This window comes from Cupressus sempervirens, chromosome 1, assembly GCF_028749045.1.
Source record: "Cupressus sempervirens isolate cs-2001-9-10 chromosome 1, ASM2874904v1, whole genome shotgun sequence".
NCBI classification, from domain to species: Eukaryota; Viridiplantae; Streptophyta; class Pinopsida; order Cupressales; family Cupressaceae; genus Cupressus; species Cupressus sempervirens.
The window spans coordinates 694,851,908-694,872,893 of NC_143118.1; the positions used below are offsets into that span (position 1 = coordinate 694,851,908).

Here is a 20,986-nt window from a genome sequence, read left to right on the forward strand (position 1 = left end):
TTCCTAAGATGAGGATAAATAAGGTTTTTAAGAAATAAATAAAGTTTTATTTATTTCAAAAGTTTGGGTTGAGGAGATATTTATTAAAATATTTTTAATAAACATGAGGATTAATATTTAATCTTAATTTAATATTTTGAGTTGGGATTAGGGGTAGGAAATGATGGGATTAGCTTTTGATTGAAATTAAAGAAGGATTATAAGATTTTGGAAGAGGTTAGTGGTCTTAAGGAAATTGGCCAAGTTTTGGGCAAAAAATAAATAAATAATTTATTTTGGGATTTTTGGTCAATTTATTAATTAAATAATTAATAAATAAGGAAATAATGTTTAAATAAGATTTAAATATTTTTGGGAGGGATTCCTTAATTAAATATTTTTAATTAAGATAAAGGGATTTAATGGCATTAAAATAAATTAAATAAATAATTAATTAATAAATGATGATGTAGGTATCTACAGTATCTACTTCTGATACATCAAGAAGTAGAGTTATATTAGATGCTAGATAAAACTAGATAAGACTCAACTTCTTAATCTAAAAGAGTATCTTATAATGATATTTATAATATGTACATTTATACATTACTGAATAGGGACACTACCACATAGGGAGTGGACGAAAGCAAACCATCTAGTATGAAGGAAAAGGGACAAAGAACAAAGCAAAGTCCACTAGCCTAAACAAGTCCATTGAAAAAGGAAAATAATCAAAAGATGGAAATAAATGATGAAACAAATATCACAATAACAACATCAAAGTACTAAAAAAGACAATAAAATAGGGCAAAGGACCTTAGAAAACCCCCATCCAAAAAAGACCCAACATTAGCTATCCCAACCAAATTTCCATCTCACCATGATGATGTCAGCCACTTCATCCAAATAGTTTTCTCTAGAGCCTGGAGGAAAGACGAAAGTTGTTTTTTCCTTGTTGGATTTGAACAAATTTGGAAAACTAAATTACAAATTGTTGATATAGGCATCAAATATCTGAAGATAATGCAAGAGCCAATTCTTGTCTTGGTCTTCCATAATTCCTCTCCAATGAAGCAAAATGTTGATGCTAGCTTCCATCTTGGGTCACTCCTAGTAAAACTTAACATTATCTTGAATAATTATGATAGGCTACCTCAAAAATTTGGCTAGTTCCAGACTCTTAAGATGATGGGACATACAAACTTCGTGTAAGGGAATCCTAAGTTTCTCATCAATGTAGAGGATTGCATGTTCTAAACCCTCAAGCCAGATAGGATCAAAATATTTTGGCATAGTTGAATAATCTCCCATTTCCATACATTGGCCCTCACCAAAAAACTAATAAAGGAACCTAAGACATTGTTGTTAGTTCTCTAAGTGAAATCATAGTTAGAAACCCTCTCATCTAGTACCCCACTAACGACAAACCTAGTCATATCTTGTATAGGATTCAATATCCTATTCCATATCTCAGATTTGACATTACCCCTAAAATCCATCATGTGTACCTCCAGGGCATGATATAGATAGATGGCAGATTCAGTGCTAAACCTAAGAAACAAAACACCTTGCAAGTAGATGTAAAAAATGAAAGAAAATAACCTAGAACCAAGCATAAAATACTTATCTCGGGTTCCTTAGAAAGATCTAGAGGAGCATGAGACATTGCGTCACCTACTAATCATTATAATTCATGAATTTTTCTTAGTGTATAATTCATAATTGCTAGGTTTGGCCTACTTAATCCATTACATTATCACTACTATTTTAATTAATTTGAAATGTTTTAGGATATCACTACATTTTTTATGTTAAAGTTTAAAAGTGTTTGCGATAAGGCTTAAGGTTAGAGAAGGGTAAAATGATTGCCACATTAAGCTATGGGGTATGAAATTCAACTAAGAAGAGACTCAAATGCTAGGAGAAATATGTCCTCTCATTCCACTCCTCTATTAGCCAAATGGTTAGCCTCTGAGTTTCCTTCTTGATATATGTGGTTAATCCTTATTTCTTTGAACTTATCAACAAGGTTTAATACACTCTCAAGTTTTGAATTTATGATCCAGTTAGGAGTTTTCATTTTCGTAATGCATTTAGAATGATTTGGGAGTCCCATTTGAAAATGATTCTCTTGATCCTAAATTTTAGACATTGTATTAGACCCCCATAGAGAGCTTCTAGTTTCACTATGTTGTTTGTTTCTATACCCAAGGGCTTATCTCTTTTGATGATCCAATCTCTAGAGTCTGATATGATTATATAACCTATACCCACCTTTCTAGGCTTTGCTCTTGAGGCTACATCCAAATTTAGTTCCTTCCATCCTTTTGGTGTGAGTTCCCATTTACATTTCTTTCTTCTATTTTGGCTTTTTTTTTTGTAGACTAATGATGGGTTTATTTAGTGATGCGACTTAATCTTCATTTCTTCATCCCATTTTGTAAAGGTCCCTTCTTCTTCAATAGTCTTCCTTAAGTAATTATTCATAAATTATATTATACTTACTTTTGCTTTATTGAGGATAGAGGAAAAACTAAGCTCTATATTATTAAATATCCATCTATTCATTTCTTTATGAATTTCCAACGTTAGTATAGCATGAGATATGATTCAAAGTTTTCCATATATTTTGTATTTTCTTCCATTTGGCCACCCAATTAGATGATTGTTCAGATCCATAGGAAGGGGAGTAGTCCTCCCAACAATCCTTAGCATAGGGGCATTGATAAGATAAATTCTCTATTGATTTGGATAATTACATCTTGAAGGGCATTCGAACCTCATCTTCCTAAATCTATCAACTGTTAGAATTCTATTTTGCATTGCTGCCCATAAGAAGATACCTACCTTTGGTAAGTTGACTAGGTCCCAAAAAAGTTTTAAAGGCATGTTTATATTCCATCTTTTGAAGCTCCCTAGATCATCTTGTCTTTCCTATGTTTATAATTGACCTAACATTCTGCTAGAATTTTCTCTAGTATCTCTTTATCTTTAGACAATAGTCTTGTATTGTCCATTGATTTTCACTTTGAGATATCCTCTACATTAATTTTTATGTTTTGTATATAGTCTGCTACCTTTATCCCCCATTCATTCATAAGCCTCTTTTTGGTGTTAACTAATATATTCAGTCTATCTAAAGGGGGTATCCATTCCATGAATCTTCCTATAATAATGCTTCATCTCCTCTTCCTAGGTCCCAAGTAGCGTATTTCAAAATCATTGGGGTAAATTTTTGAATGAAATTCCAAGCCTTTGATCCTTTAGGTGGGTTCCTTGTTCTCAGGAGTGAAATTGGATCAACAACATTCATATATTTATTATATAAAAATTTGGCTCATTTACTATGATCTCTTTCTTGATACATTCGCAAGACTAGTTTAGCTCATAGGGCTTCATTTTGCCAACTGAGGTTATTGATTCCTAATCAGCCTAAGTCTTTTGGCCTACAAATCTTTTCCCATCTAATCAAAGTTGATTTATTTTTGTCTTCTATTCCCTTCCAAAAGAAATTTCTAACTTTCCCTTCTACTTTTTTGTTGATGTTTTTGGGTAGTGGAAGACACCATGTTTGATAAATGGGTATAACTGAAGAATTTCTTTGATTTTTGTTTATCTACCAACTTTGGTTAGTAATTTCTCTTTCTAGGCTTTTTTTTGTTTGTCAATTCTATCTAAGATATTTTCCCATCCTTTATTCTTCTTTTCTCCTTTTTCTAGATGGGTTCCCAGATACTTACATAAGAATGATCCTTTCTTATATCCCAATTTATTTCAAATATAGTCTTCCATTTCTAATGGTGTATTGAGAAAGAATATTTATGATTTTTTAGCATTTACTTTTTGTCTTGATGCTTTTGTATAATCATTTATTAGTTGTTTAAAAAATTTAGCTTCTTCCTTTGTGCTAACCCTTGGTAAAATTGTATCATGAGAAAATTGTTGGTGAGTGATATTGGGGATGTTTTCCATTACCATTATCACTCTAATAATTCCTATTGTTTGGGCTTTCTTTATAGATCTCCCAAAATATTCAACTATAATCATGAATAAGAAAGGTGAAATAGGTCCCCTTGTTGAATACCTCTAGATATGTTAAAGAAACCTTCTGGTGTGCGATTGATAAGAAATGAGATTTTAGGTGTCGATATACATTTAGAACTAATGTTGATACATTGGTGTGAAAATCCAATGGCTAAACTAGTAATTTACACAAAAATCTCCAAAGTACCATGTCATATGCTTTTTGGATGTCTAATTTCATTAGCATACATCATTCCTTATTCTTAGATGTTGAGTGAATGGTTTCTTGGATGACTGATATACCATCTAGAATGGATCTACACGGCACAAACCCTATTTGTTATTCCAAAATGAGTTTAGGAAGAAGAACTTTTAATAAGTTTGCTAAGTCTTTTGACAAGATTTTATAAATCATTTTATATAATGCTATCGGTCTAAAATATCCAAGTTCCTCTATGAGATTTTAGAAGGTATGATTAATTTCTATTAAAAGTGAACCTCCATTTCTAGATGCTTCTATTGCTTTCCATAAGTCCTCCCCTAAAATTTCCCATTATTTTTGAAAAAAGAATTCTTGGAACCCACCTAGTCTAGGAGATTTGTCTTGGTTGATAGTAAAGAGTGTTGATTTAATTTCTTCTTCGGTGAAGAGTTTATTGAGAGATAAGTTCTCTTCTTTTGTGATGATTCCAAGGATAGCTTTTAACATCTTTTCTTGAGCTAAACATTTGAAGATTCAAATTTTTTAGGGATGATCTCAAAATAATCTTTATTCATTTCTCTATTATGTATATTACTATTGTGAAAAGAAATTGTGTTTTGATCTCTTTCTACTAATCATTTTCCCCTTGACTTTTATTTCCAAAATATTTCATGCTTAGCTAGAATATCTTCATTTTTTGCTAGTATTTCATTTTCTTTAATCTATTTTTCATTGCCCATTCCCTTTTTAATAACTTCTTGATTTATATTATTAAGATCTTCTTCATTTTTTAGCTTTTCTTTGAATATGTTATTGAATTGAGCTAAGCATTTTTAGTTTAGATATAAAACAATACATTTTTTTGTCCTTGGACCTATCCTTCTTGCTACTAGTTCCTAATATTTTTGTGAAGTTCTTATCTAAGAACCACATTTTCTCACATTTAAATGAGTTTCTAGTTGGTTTATTAGGTTCACTAAGTCTATTCTAACTAGATAGTGATCCGAGCAAGCAAGTGTCAAGATTGTTTACTTTATTTCCAAATCTATGTTACTACTTCTCCTTTAAAGAAGAAGCTATCAAGTTTTTCAACTATAAAGTTGAAGTCTTTTCTCCTATTATTATAGGTAAATAGTCCATTTTTGGTAGGAATATCTATTAATATAATTTTCTCTACCCATTCTCTAAACTCTAATGTTGCCCATGAAACCATCTAGGATCCCCCATATTTCTCTTCTTCTTTTTAGAATTGCATTGAAATATCCACCAATGATGAAGTTTTTATTTGGGTGATTTTCTAGAAATGAACTTATTTCATTCTAGATTTCTTTTTTATTTGTTGTTTTAGTGGGTCCATAGACATTTAATAGGATTATTTGGAGATTATGCCTGAAACTTGTGACTCTACATCCCATCTAGTTGTTATTTGTGATTGTTATATTTATATCAATCTTTTGAGGATTCCATATTATACCTATTCCTCCTAAAGCCCCATTTGATTCCTTAAGTGTTGGTTTCCAGTGACCTAGTTTCATCTCTAGCTTATTTGCTTCCTCTTTATTCAATTTAGTCTCTTGGATTGTTATAACTTCTAATTCAAATAATGTAAGGTTATGCTTTAACAAGCGTTTCTTACTAGGTGCATTCAATCGCATAGCACTCCAAGTTGTGATTCTCATTTGTCTATGGGAAGGATCTTCCCCTTCCTATAATGCCCCCCATGGAGATCCTTGGAACAAGGAAGAAATATAAGAAAGATAAAAAAAAATTCTTTAACGAGTATGAAGCACAAGACAACCATCATATGTGGATCATAAAGATTGCAATGGAAGTTGACAATAATCCAAACATCAATGGATCTCCAAATTCCACTACTAACCAAAAAATAATCAAGAAAAAATAAGAGATCAACCAAGTTAAAAGACAAATGCTGACTCTTGAAAATTGGTTAAGTCTAGATTTCTAAAGTCCTGAAATTTCCTAGAATCTTTATCTTAGCCCCTAGAGGTTTGGAACCTATCTGAAATGAATCATTGCATATTTAAAATATATCTTAAGTATAAGGACTTAAATGACATATTTTAAACCCCAAAGGACTGACAATAGAAAGACATAGATCTAGAGGGTATGTGCAGGATCATGGTGTACCAAACTATGGCCTTAAGTGGCAGTGAAAAATCAAAAAATTAGGGTTATGTCAACTTGACACATAATTTTAAAGTGGTTATGGACTTTATATCAAAAATTTGTAAGAAAATAATCTGTAGGAAATTGAATGTAGTTTCTAAACTACTAGGCCTTATTAGGAGAAAAAAATAATTGATTGGTCAAAAGTTTGAATTTTAATGCAGTACTACAAAAATTTTAGGGAAAAAATAAAAAGTAGGTGTATGTCTGATCACCTTAGTCAAAATAAAATGATAATATTTTTTTAATATAATTATAGATATGAAAATTAGACTCATGCCCAGATGTGACGCATATTTTTTGGTATTTTTATTCCAAATAAATAATTAAATATGAATTTTCTACCAAAACTTTTTCGAAAAAAAAAGAAGTCTCGTGTCTAACCACCTTAACTAATAGAAAATTTTACCAAATTTAAATATTTTTTTTTTCTTATACTAGGCGAAGCATAGAAAATGACACAATTTTTAGATTTAAAAAATGTTATACCGTTTGAAAATTATAGCTGTTTTTCAATCAGTATGTCAATTAGCACTTTACAATAATCTTCATTGATAATTAACTAATAAATACTTATCAATCTCAGAATTTGACAGAAATTATATTGATGGAATCTTGAGAGCGATATTAAAAAACCCTTTTCGTTTTATTCAATTTCAATCAAAATAACATTGTCAGACGACAACTCGAAGTCTGAGTATCACTAGAACCCTCTTCAAACATGTCTTTTGGGTTGATCGGGTAGGCTTGATAAATACCAAGCCTAATTGAATATCGAATTTAAAATTGAATATGTGATTTGAAATTGGATATCCGATATGACTAGGTCAATTTTGGTGGGAAATTTGAAATCCCAACCCATTTTGGAGGAAAAACCAGATTTAAGAATTATAGCTTATGATTTATAAATTATTTTTGTTATATTACTATGTAAATATGTATTATAATATATTATGTTATTCTCATTATAATCTATAAATATAATTTATATTATTAGTATTTTTACTAAATATAATAACGTAATATATATATATATATATATATATATATATATATATATATATATATATAATAACGTAATATTTTTATTAAATATAATAACCATATATATATATATATATGTTATTAATATATGTTATTATATTAATATGTATGTTATTAATATATATGTATATTATTAATATATATGAGTCAAACCCCCTTCGATCCATTACATAACAACATATGTCCCTTGGGGTCCTAGGACCCCTAGTGACATATTAGAATCGTTATTGTGGGTCGAAAGAGGTCACAAGTTGACCTATGACCCCCTACGATGCATTACATGATGACATATGTCCCCAGGGGTCCTAGGACCCCTACGGACATATTAGAATCATTCTTATGGGTCAAAGGGGGTCATAGGTTGACTTATGACCCCCTTCGACCCATTAAATGATGACATATGTACCTAGGGGTCTAGGACCCATAGGGACATATTAGAATCATTCTTATGGGTCAAAGGGGGTCATAGGTTGACCTATGACCCCCTTCTACCCATTAAATGATGACATATGTCCCTAGGGGTACTAAGACCCCTAGGGACGTATTAGAATTATCCATATGGGTCAAAGGGCGTCATAGGTTGACCTATGACCCCCTTTGACCCATTACATGATGACATATGTCCCTAGGGGTCCTAGCACCCCTAGGGACATATTAGAATCATTCATATGGGTCTAAGGGGCTCATAGGTTGACTTATCATCCCCTTCGACCCATTACATAATGACATATGTCCCTAAAAGTCCTAGGACCCCTAGAGACATATTAGAATCATTCTTATGGGTCGAAGGGGGTCATAGGTTGACCTATGACCCCCTTCGATACATTACATGATGACATATGTCCCTAGGGGTCTTGCGACCCCTAGGGACATATTAGAATCGTTCATATGGATCAAAGGGGGTCATAGGTTGACCTATGACACCCTTCGAACCATTACATGAAGACATTTGTCCCTAGGGGTCCTAGGACCCCTAAGGACATATTACAATTGTTCATATGAGTCAAAGGGGGTCATAGGGTGACCTAGGACCCCCTTCGACGCATTAAACGATGACATGTGTCCCTAGGGGTCCTAGAACCCATAGGGACATATTAAAATTGTTCATATGGATCAAAGGAGATCATAGGTTGACCTATGAACCCCTTCGATCCATTAAATGATGACATATGTCCCTAGGGGTCCTGAGACCCCTTAAGGACATATTAGAATGGTTCATATGGATCAAAGGGGGTCATAGGTTGACCAATGACCCCCTTCGACCCATTAAATGATGGCATAAGTCCTTAGGGGTCCTAGGACACCTAGGGACATATTAAAATTGTTCATATGGGTCAAACAAGGTCATAGTTTGACCTATGACCCCCTTTAACCCATTACATGATGACATATGTCCTGAGGACCCCTAGGGACATATGAGAATCATTTTTATGAGTCAAAGGGGGTCATAGGTTGACCTATGACCCCCTTCGACACATTACATGACAACATATGTCCATAGGGGTCCTAGGTCCCCTAGGGACATATTAGAATCGTTCATACGGGTCGAAGGGGGTCATAGGTTGACCTATGATCCCCTTCCACCCATTAAATGATGACATATGTCCCTAGGGGCAAGGACATATTACAATTTTTCATATGGGTCAAAGGGGGTCATAGGTTGACCTATGAACCTATGACCCCCTTTGACCCATTACATGATGACTTATGTGCCAACGACCCTTAGGGACATATGAGAATCGTTCTTATGGATCAAAGGGAATCATCGGTTGACCTATGACCCCCTTCAACGCATTACCTGATGACATATGTCGCTAGGGGTTCTAGGACCCCTAGGAAAATATTATAATCATTCTTATGGGTCAAAGGTGGTGATAGGGTGACCTATGACACCTTTCAACCCATTACATGATGACATATGTTCCTAGGGGTCCTAGGACCCCTAGGGACATATTAGAATCATTCTTATGGGTCAAAGCAGGTCATAGGGTGACCTATGACACCCTTCAACCCATTACATGATGACATATGTTCGTAGGGCTCCTAGGACCCCTAAGGACATATTAGAGTCATTCTTATGGGTCAAATGGGGTCATAAGTCAACTTATGACCTCCTTTGACGCATTACATGATGACATATGTCCCTCTGGGTCATAGGACACCTAAGGACATATTAAAATTATTCAAATGTGTCAAAGGGGGTCATAGGTTGACCTATGACCCCATTAGATCCAATTAATGATGACATATGTCACTAGGGCTCCTAGAACCCCTAGGGACATATAAGAATTGTTCATTTGGGTCAACGGAGGTCATAGGTTGACCTATGACCCCCTTCGACCCATTAAATGATGACATATGTCCCTAGGGGTCCTCAGACCTCTAGGGACATATTAGAATTGTTCATAAGAGTCGAAGGGGGTCATAGGTTGACCTATGACCCCCTTTGAACCATTACATGATGACATATGTCCCTAGGACCCCTAGGGACATATGAGAGTCGTTCTTATGGGTCAAAGGGTGTCATAGGTTGATCTACGACCCCCTTTGACACATTACATGATGACATATGTCCCTATGGGTCCTAGGACCCGTAAAGACATATTAGAGTCATTCATATGGGTCAAAGGGGGTCATAGGGTCATAGGTTGACCTATGATCCCCTTCGACCCATTAAATGACAATATTTGTCCCTAGGGGTCCTATGACCCCTAGGGACATATGAGAATTGTTCTTATTGGAAAAAGGACCTATGACCCCCTTCGATGCATTACATGATAACATATGTCCCTAGGGGTCATGGGACCCGTAGGGAAATATTAAAATCATTCTTATGGGTCAAAGGTGGACATAGTTTGACCTATGACCCGCTTCCACCCATCACATGATGAAGTATGTCCCTAAGGGTCTTCGAAACCTTAGGGATATATTAGAATCATTCTTATAGGTCTAAGGGAGTCATAGATTTTCTATGACCCCCTTTGACCCATTACATGATGACATATGTTCCTAGGAGTCATACGACCGCTTAGGGACATATTAGAATACTTCTTATGGGTCAAAGTGAGTGATAGGTTGACCTATGACCCTCTTCAAAATATTACATGATGACATATATCCAAAGGGGTCCTAGGACCCCTAGAGACATATTAGAATCATTCTTATGGGTCAAAAGGGGTCATAGCTTGACCTATGACCTCCTTCGACCCATTAAATGATGACATATGTCCCTAAGGGTCTTAGGACCCCTAGGGACATATTAGAATCATTCATATGGGTCAAAGGGCATCGTAGGTTGACCTATGACCCCCTTCAACCCATTACATGATGACATATGTCCCTAGGGGTCCTAGCACCCCTAGGGACATATTAGAATCATTCATATGCGTCGAAGGGGGTCATAGGTTTACTTATGATACCCTTCAACCCATTAAAAAATGACATATGTCCCTATAGGTCCTAGGACCCATAGAGACATATTAGAATCATTCTTATGGGTCAACGGTGGTCATAGGTTGACCTATGACCCGCTTCGACACATTACATGATTCCATATGTCCCTAGGAGTCTTCAAAACTCTAAAGACATATTAGAATCATTCTTATGGATCAAATGGGGTCATAAGTTGACAAATGACCCACTTCGACACATTACATGATGACATATGTCCCTAGGGGTCGTAGGACACCTAGGAACATATAAGAATGCATCATATGGATCAAAGGGTGTCATAGGTTTACTTATGATGCCCTTAGACCCATTAAATGATGACATATGTACCTAGGGGTCCTAGGACACCTAGGGACATATTGCAATCATTCTTATGAGTCAAAGAGCGTCATAGGTTGACCTATGATCCCCTTTGACCCATTAAATGATGAAATATGTTGCTAGGGGTCCTAGGACCCCTAGGGACATATTAGAATCATTCTTATGGGTCAAAGGAGGTCATAGGTTGACCTATGATCCCCTTCAACCAATTACATGACCACATATGTATTAGAATCGTTCTTATGGGTCAAAGGGGCTCATAGGGTGACCTATGACCCCCTTCAACCCATTAGATGATGACATATGTCCCTAGGGGTCCTAAGACCCCTAGAGACATATTAGAATCATTCTTATGGGTCAAAAGGGGTCATAGGTTGACTTATGACCTTTTTCAACACATTACATAATGACATATATCCCTAGGGGTCCTAGGACACTTAGGGACATATTAGAATGTTTCATATGGGTCAAAGGGTGTCATAGGTTGACCTATGACCCCCTTCGACCCCTTAAATGATGACATATATAGTTAGGGGTCCTAGGACCCCTAGGGACATATTAGAATTGTTCATATGGGTTAAACGGGGTCATAGGTTGACCTATCACCCCCTTCGACCAATTACATGATGACATATGTCTCTAGGGTTCCTAGGACCCCCAAGGACATATAGGAATATTTATTATGGGTCTAAGGGGTTCATAGTTTGACCTATAACCCCTTTTGACCCATTAAATGACGACATATGTCCCTAAGGGGTCCTTAGAACCCTAGGGACATATTAAAATTATTCTTATGGGTCAAAGGGGCCCATAGAGGTACTTATGATCACCTTCGATCTATTAAATGATGACATATGTTCTTGGCAGTCCTAGGACCCTTAGGTAGATATTAGAATCATTCTTATGGGTCGAAGGGGATCATAAATCAACCTATGAGCCACTTTGACCCATATCAATGATTCTAATATGTCCCTAGGGATCCTAGGACCCCTAGGGACATATGTCATCATGTAATGGGTCGAAGGGGGTCATTAGTCAAACTATGACCCCATTTGATCCATATGAACAATTCTAATATGTACCTAGGGGTCCTAGGATACCTAGGGACATGTGTCATCATGTAATCTGTCAAAGGGAGTCATAGGAGTCATAGTTCAACTTATGACCCCCTTGAATCCATAAGAATGATTCTAATATATCTCTAGTGGTCCTAGGACCGCTAGGGACATATATTGTCATTTAAAGGGTCAAAGGGGGTCATAGGACAACCTATGACCCCCTTTGACCCATAAGAATGATTCTAATATGTCTCTAGGGGTCCTAGGACTGCTAGGTACATATGTCATCATTTAATGGGTTGAAGGGGGTCATAGGTCAACTTGTGACAAGCTTTGACCATATGAAGCATTCTAATATGTCCCTAAGGGTCTTAGGACTCCTAGAGACAAATGTCATCATGTAATGTGTCGAAGTGGGTCATAAGTAAACCTATGACCCCCTTCCACCCATAGGAGCAATTCTAATATATCCCTAGGACATATGTCATCATGTAATGGGTCGAAGGGGGTCATGGGTCACCCTATCACCCCCTTGACCCATAATAACTATTCTAATATGTCCCTAAGGGTTCTAGGACCCCTAGGGACATATGTTGTCATGTAATGTGTCCAAGCGGGTCATAGGTCAAGCTATGACCCCCTTTGACCCATAAAAACGATTGTAATAAGTCCCTAAGACCCCCTTTTACCCATTTATATACAATTCTAATATGTCCCTAGGGATTTTAGGACCCTTGGGGACATATGTCATCATGTAGAGGGTTGAACCGTATCATAGGTCAACCTATGACCCCTTTTAACCCATATGAGTGATTCTAATATGTCCCGAGGGATCCTAAAACCCCTGAGGACATATGTCATCATCTAATGGGTCGAAGATTCTAATATGTCCCTAAGGGTCCTAGGACCCCTAGGGATATATGTTGTCATTTAATGGGTCAAAGGGGGTCATAGGTCAACCTATGACCCCCTTTGACCCATATGAAGCATTCTTATATGTTCCTAGGGTTCCTAGGACCCCTGGAGACATATGTCGTCATGTAATGTGTTAGAGGGGGTTATAGGTAAACTTATGACCCCCTTTGACCCACAACAATGATTGTAATATGTCCCTAAGGGTCCTAAAACCCTTAGCTATATATGTCATCATTTAATGGGTCGAAGGGGGGTCATAGGTCAACCTATGACACCCTTTGACACATATGAAGCATTCTAATATGTCCCTAGGTGTCCTAGGACCCCTAGGTACATATGTCATCATGTAATGTGTCGAAGTGGGTCATAAGTCAACCTATGACCTCCTTTGACCCATAAGAACAATTCTAATATGTCCCTTGGGGTCTTAGGACCGCTAGGGACATATGTCGTCATGTAATGGGTCGAAGGGGGTCATAGGTCAACCTATGACCCCCTTTGACCCATATGAATGAATCTAATATGTTCCTAGGGGTCTTAGGACCCCAGAGACACATGTCATCATGTAATATGTCGAAGGGTGTTGTAGGTTAACATATGACCCTCTTTGAGACATAAGAATGATTTTAATATGTCCTTAGGGGTCCTAGAACCCTTAGAGAGATATGTCATCATTTAATGGGTCGAAAGAGGTCATAGATCATCCTATAACCCCCTTTGACCCATATGAAGCATTCTAATATGTTCCTAGGGGTCCTAGGACCCTTATGAACATATGTCGTTACGTAATGGGTCAAACGGGTTCATAGGTCACCCTATGACCCCTTTTGACCTATTAAAAGGATTCTAATATGTCCCTTGGCATCTTAGGACCCCTAGGGACATATGTCGCCATGTAATGGGTCGAAGGGGATCATAGGTCAACCTATGACTCCCTTTGACCCATAAGAATGATTCTAATATGTCCCTAAGGGACTTAGGACCCCTATGGATATATGTCATCATTTAATGGGTCGAAGGGTTTGACCCATAAGAACTATTCTAATATGCCCCTAGGGGTCCTACGACACCTAGGGACATATGTCATCATTTAATGGGTCAAATGAGGTCATATGACACCCTATAACCCACTTTGACCCATAATAAAGATTCTAATATGTCCCTAGGGGTCCTAGGACCCTTAGGGACATATATCATCATATAATAGGTTGAAGGGGGTCATAAGTCAACCTATGACCCCCTTTGACCCATGAGAATGATTCTAATATGTCCTTAGGGGTCCTAGGACCCCTAGGGATATATGTCATCATTTAATGGGTCGAAGGGGGTCATAGGTCAACCTATGACACCTTTTGACCCATATGAAGCATTATAATATGTCCTTAGGTGTCTTAAGACCCCTAGGGACATGTCATCATTTAATAGGTTGATGGGACCTATGACCCCCTTTGACCCATAAGAACGATTCTAATATCTCCCTAGGGGTCCTAGGACCCCGAGGGACATATGTCATCATGTAATTAGTCCAAGGGGGTCATAAGTGAACCTATGACCCCCTTTAACCCATAAGAACAATTCTAATATGTCCCTAGGGGTCTTAGGAACTCTAGGGACATATCTCATCATTTAATGGGTCGAATGGGGTCATAAGTCAACCTATGACCCCCTTTGACCCATATGAAGCATTCTAATATGTCCGTAGGGGTCCTAAGATCCCTAAGGACATATGTCGTCATGTAATGGTTCAAAGGGGGTCATAGGTCACCCTATGACCCCCTTTGACCCATAAGAATAATTCTAATATGTCCCTAGGCATCCTAGGACCCCTAGGGACATATCTTGTCATTTAATGAGTAAAAGGGGGTCAAAGGTCATCATATTACCTCGTTTGACCCATATGAAGCAAATTTAATATGTCCCTAAGGGTGCTAGGAACCCTAGGGACATATGTCATCATGTAATGTGTCAAAGGTGGTCATAGGTCAACCTATGACTCCCTTTGACCCATACGAACAATTCTAATATGTCCCTAAGGGTCCTAAGACCCCTAAGAACATATGTCATCATTTAATGGGTCAAAGGGTGTCAGAGGTCAACCTATGACCCCCTTTGATCCATGCGAACCATTCTAACATGTCCCTATGGGTCCTAAGACCCTTAAGGACATATGTGATCATATAATGGGTCAAAGGGGGTCATAGATCAACCTATGACCCGCTTAGACCCATATGAAAGATTCTAATATGTCCTGAGGGGTCCTAAGACCCCTAGGGACATATGTCATCATGTAATGGGTCATGAACAATTCTAAGATGTTCCTAGGGGTCCTAGGACCCCTAGGGAAATATGTCATCATGTAATTGGTCTCCTTGGACCCATATGAACGAATCTAATATGTTCCTAAGGGTCCTAGGACCCCTAGGGACATATGTCATCATGTAATATGTTTAATCCATAAGAACATTTTTAATATGTCTCTAGGGGTCCTAGGACCCCTACGGAAATATGTCATCATCTAATGGGTTGAAGGGGGTCATAGGTCACCCTATGAGCCCCTTTGACCCATAAGAATGATTCTAATATGTCCCTAGGGGTCCTAGGACCCCTAGAGACAAATATCATCTTGTAATATGTCGAAAGGGTTCATAGGTAATCTTGTGACCCCCTTGACCCATATAAACTATTCTAATATGTCCCTAGGGGTCCTAGGATCCCTTAGGGACATATGTCGTTATGGAATGTGTCGAAAGGGGTCATAGGTAATCCCGTGAGCCCTTTTGACCCATATAAATGACTCTACTATAAATAATATAGTAAAAATAATAATAATATAGTATAACAATCATATATATATATATATAATTTATAGATTATAATAATAATAACATAATATATTATATATTATAATTTACATATGATAATAATAATAATATATTATAGATTGTAATTTATATATGATAATAATAATAATATGTATTAATAACATATATATAATATATTACGTTATTATATTTAATAAAAATATAGCAAAAATAATAATAATATATATTATATTTATAGATAATAATAATAATAATAACATAATATATTATTATATATTAATAGATTATATATTATATCTTTACGTTACATTATATTTATAATATTATATTATATTATTATATAATATATAGGTTATATATTATTTTATATATAATAGTTATGTTATTATATTATATATTTATAGATTATATATTATATCTTTACATATTTCATAACTCAAATTAGTTATATCACTTACAAATTTATTTTTTCCTCTAATTTTTGTGCCTTTTCCCTCCAATTTTTATGCCGCCGATATCCGATATGAGATCTGATATCCGATTTCATATTGGATATCTGATCTCAAATTGGATATCGGATAAGGCTTGGGCCTTACTTTCCAGGTTTGGTACCTGGACAGGTGAAAAAAAGTCAAAGCAGATTTTGAAGCGCTTTTAGACGTGTTCAAACTCTATTTTTTTCACATTGCCACTTTTTGGCACACCATGATCTTGCACATAACCTAGATTTGAATATAACATTTCCAAATCCAAAATGCAACATCATAGGATTGAAGAACACCAAAGAGGGTACCCAAAAAACTTCCTGAAAAGTGCCCACTACCTGCCTACACAAGTTTTTGTAATTTCTAGATGATACCTTAAATCAGCATTGGGTGATACTTTCTAGTATCGTGCGATACTTCTAAAGAAGAAAGGTGACATTTTTCAGGGATTAGGCAATACAATTAATTCATAAGGGTGTGTGATACTTTAAGGGTATCGTACAATAGTTCTTCAAAGAGGGTGTGATACTGGAAAGTATTGTACAACAAAACTCCAAGAGCCATGCAACATAATGAGGGAATGCACAATACAATTCTAATGGGTGTGCAATATTTTATTGTATCACACCATGCTAACACATGGTTGCCTAGGAAAATAAGAAACACTTAAGGACAATAGCCAAAGGGTAAAAATAGAGAATAAAGCCTCCACACCAGGGAGTATTGGATCCACATTTCGAGGCAAGAACACTCAGAGAAAATTTGAAAGATGAAAACAACACTAACCATCTAACAAACAGTAAGTGTAGGATTTGAGCAAAAGCACACATCAAATCCACGAAGCCCAAGAAAACCCGCATGCAAAAAACCTGTCATAGAGAAGAAAAAGACAAGAAGAGGCAAGGGTTTGATCTAAAAACCTCAGACGAAGAAAATATTATTCAACAGATCTTCCTTCATTAAAAAATACAAAGAGATCAATCCTTATAAAGGAGATCAAAACTTGAAAAGGGTAACCTAAAGACTAAAAAAGCTAGGGTTGCACAATATAATTAATAAAATATTAATTATATGCACCTACAAGATAGCTTAAGCAAACTAGAGTAATAGGCAACTTAATTAATTAAATCAAAGTGATTTAATTAATAAGTTAGAACAAATAATTACTCTAACACCCCCCCTTAAGCGAAGCTCAAGAGGTAAGCTAACCTAGCACAGCTATGAAAGTAGAATTGGGTCCCGGCAATAAGGCTTGATCAGGTAACCAATCACAAAAAAATCTCTATAAAGAGGAGAAATAGAGAAAATCACATGGGAAAAACCCTACTCCAAAAGAGATCGCAAAGAATGTTCCAGAAGAAGGAACAAAGAGATCATAAGAGAATCATTGAAGCATGAAGAACCACAAAACTCTGTCAAAATGTTGATCTGTAGAACCTCCATGGAAATAGAAGGCATGAACCATCAACCAAAGAAGCATAGAACAACAATATAACCTCCCCTTAAGGTAGGTGAGGTGATAGGCAGCTGAAAAGATGGGCCAAAAATCTCCTACAAAACAGGAGCCAAAACACATTGAGAGTGAGGTAAAAACACCAATAAAGGCACATGTCATTGACACTGCATGAGAAAATAGAGAAAGACGGCCTATAAGTGGCAAACAACTATCCCCCCTATGGCACTTTATAAAATAGTGCGAGTACAACGAATCACAATGATGAAAAGGATCTCGAAATGCAAGAGTGGCACTTTATCTTAGTGCGTTGCATAAAGATGCTTATAATGAATATAAAAAATTATTTAAAAAAACATAAGGCTAAAACAACAGAAGGTAAAGCCCAAAACGAAGCATCTGAAGCAACAAAATCGATCTCCGGACCTAAAACAATTAGGATATCCACCAGAATGCTAAAACACAAAAGAATGAATAGGATGTACCTAGAAAAAAATCTAGAACAACAACTAGCATCACTGGAAAGAGCACAGAAAGATCTTTCCAGCGATATCAAGAAGTCCAAAATCAAAGATCGGAAGCTCAAGATACACCTCTCGAAGTGCAAAATAGAACATCTAGCTTTGACTACCAAAACAAGCAACCAAACTGCATCAAAACCCAAAAACACCTATACTAGAATCTCCTTCTTGGAACCAACTTTCTAGCACATTTTTTAGATCGAAGAAATACGTCCGTATGCTCAAGTTACGGAGAAAAAACCTCCAGGGCCTCCGGATGCAAGAAAAAATTACTTTTTTAATAAAAAAAATAATTAAAAAAACAAAAAACTCCACCACCCCTGCATCGCCGATGGAGTAGCGGTTGGGGTGGCAGGAGGGCTGACGCCGTAGCGGGGTGGAGCCGTTGCGATGGAGTTGCGACAGACATTGCCGGTTGGCCACCAAGGGCTGCTGTGGTCGGCGGGACCGCCAATGGTTTCCCGCAAGCGGTTACCGCCAACCGCAAGCGGTTGCGGTGATCGCCGATGGTTTTCTTAAACCACGACAGGTTTTTTACTACCTTTTTATATTTTTTTCCAATTTTTCATGTCTCGAATTGCATGCAGAGGCCATACGGCCCTGTACGACAAAATTTGTTTGCCTCCCAGATCAACGTTTTCCAAATCGGACAAATTTTATATCAAAATGAGGGTTTTGACATCTTTTGAATCCATCTGTGAGGTCTATTTGGCCTCAAACTGCTCTAAAAATTAGTGACCCCCTATTTTCTCAAAAAAAGTTTAAACAAACACCAGATCTGATCTGTCAAACCCTTGTTCTCCCTTTTTCTTGAAACACCGAACAAGCTACAACAGATTTGGCTCTAATACCATGTAGGATTTGAACAAAAGTGCACAACAAATCCATGAAGCCCAAGAAAAGTTGCATGCAGAAAACCTGTCAGGGAGAAGAAAAAGACAAGAAGAGGCAAGGGTTTGATCTGAAAAACTTAGACGAAGAAAATATTATTCAATAGATCTTCCTTCATTAAAAAATACAAAGAGATCAATCCTTATAAAGGAGATCGAAACCTAAAAAGGGTAACCTAAAGCCTAAAAAAGCTTGGGTCACACAATATAATTAATAAAATATTAATTATATGCACCTACAAGATAGGTTAAGCAAACTAGAGTAATAGGAAACTTAATTAATTAAATAAAATTGATTTAATTAATAAGTTAGAACAAATAATTACTCTAACAATAAGAAGGAAAAGTACATAAGGGAAACATTGCAGTTACTAAAAGCAACATTGTAATAACACAATTAACATTGCAATGAACAAAACAAACAACTAAGTATGTGGTTCCTCCCAACTGTCAATAGCATCATAAGAGCACCATGGGCCCTAGCCATCCCTTGCTCATAACATCCTAGGCCATCGACTAGATCGTCAGTACCATCGTAATAGGGACGTCACTACTAAACATGCTACAACATAAGCATAAGAAAATCTAACATGCTAGAAACACAACATAAAATAATCTGACAAGTAGATAACATAGCATATCACATGCTAATCATTATAATAAGGAAATGTGTCAATAACTAACATCATCAAAACATGATATACAATATAGGTAGCTACGCCTCCCAACCACGTGGCACCCATAGGTCCACACTTGCCATGCTAATGGAGATAATGATCCAACCACAAACACACACAAGCAACATCCATGGCTAACACACATGCTAGGCAATATGATGATTGAATCCAAGACATAGATAATGCATAAACTATAAGTCCTGGTCAGATGCTCAAATGACTACTAAGTAGGGGTTGACATCATGGAGAGTTGCTTGGCATTGACAAGCCCAAGCTAGTACTGGTAGCTCTCCACTTCCCAATGAAAGGAGCACATCTCGAATCATTTTTCTTATCTTTATATTTTATTACCATCCAATATTTAAGTTTAGTTATCACTTGTTTACAAAGCTTTTGCATGCCAACCCTCAAGAAATAGACATTGGGTTATGGAGATAGAAGCCCCCTCCATATGCTACCCTACCCTACCCATGCTCATCCAACAATGAGTGCCCATAGGCATGTGAACTCCCAACCCAACCCCAATGATGATAACTTCTGGAAGTACCTTAGAAGATCGAGCCCCACAAGTCACCCAACAATTGTATGCGCACATAACAGTGTGTGTGCACCACCATTATGAAGATCAACCACACCGATTAGATGAGAACACAAAGCAGAAAGTCCCTCAACCAAAAATAGAATCAAGAGGATAGATGCAACATGCATCCCAATGTAACATAAAAGTGCAATAGTGGTCTAACTAATATTCAAACATATCATCTAGGTCCACACAACACGTTGTGCCTAAAAAACCCAAGAAAATAGGGCAGCACACAAAATGAGGTAAAAACCCCAAAATTTGGAAATTTTTTGAAATAAAAACCCTTTTGGCTTTTGGGCAAAAAAACCCCAAAAATTGAAAAATAAATGAGATCAAACACCATATGCAAAATGGCTACCATAACAGCTCAAAACAC

The 20,986-nt window shown here is 36.5% G+C and overlaps 1 pseudogene; it reads left to right on the forward strand.

The window, feature by feature from the left end:
- Nucleotides 1-20,986, forward strand: part of LOC149579841 (scopoletin glucosyltransferase-like) — a 101,139-nt pseudogene that overhangs the window by 22,734 nt on the left and 57,419 nt on the right.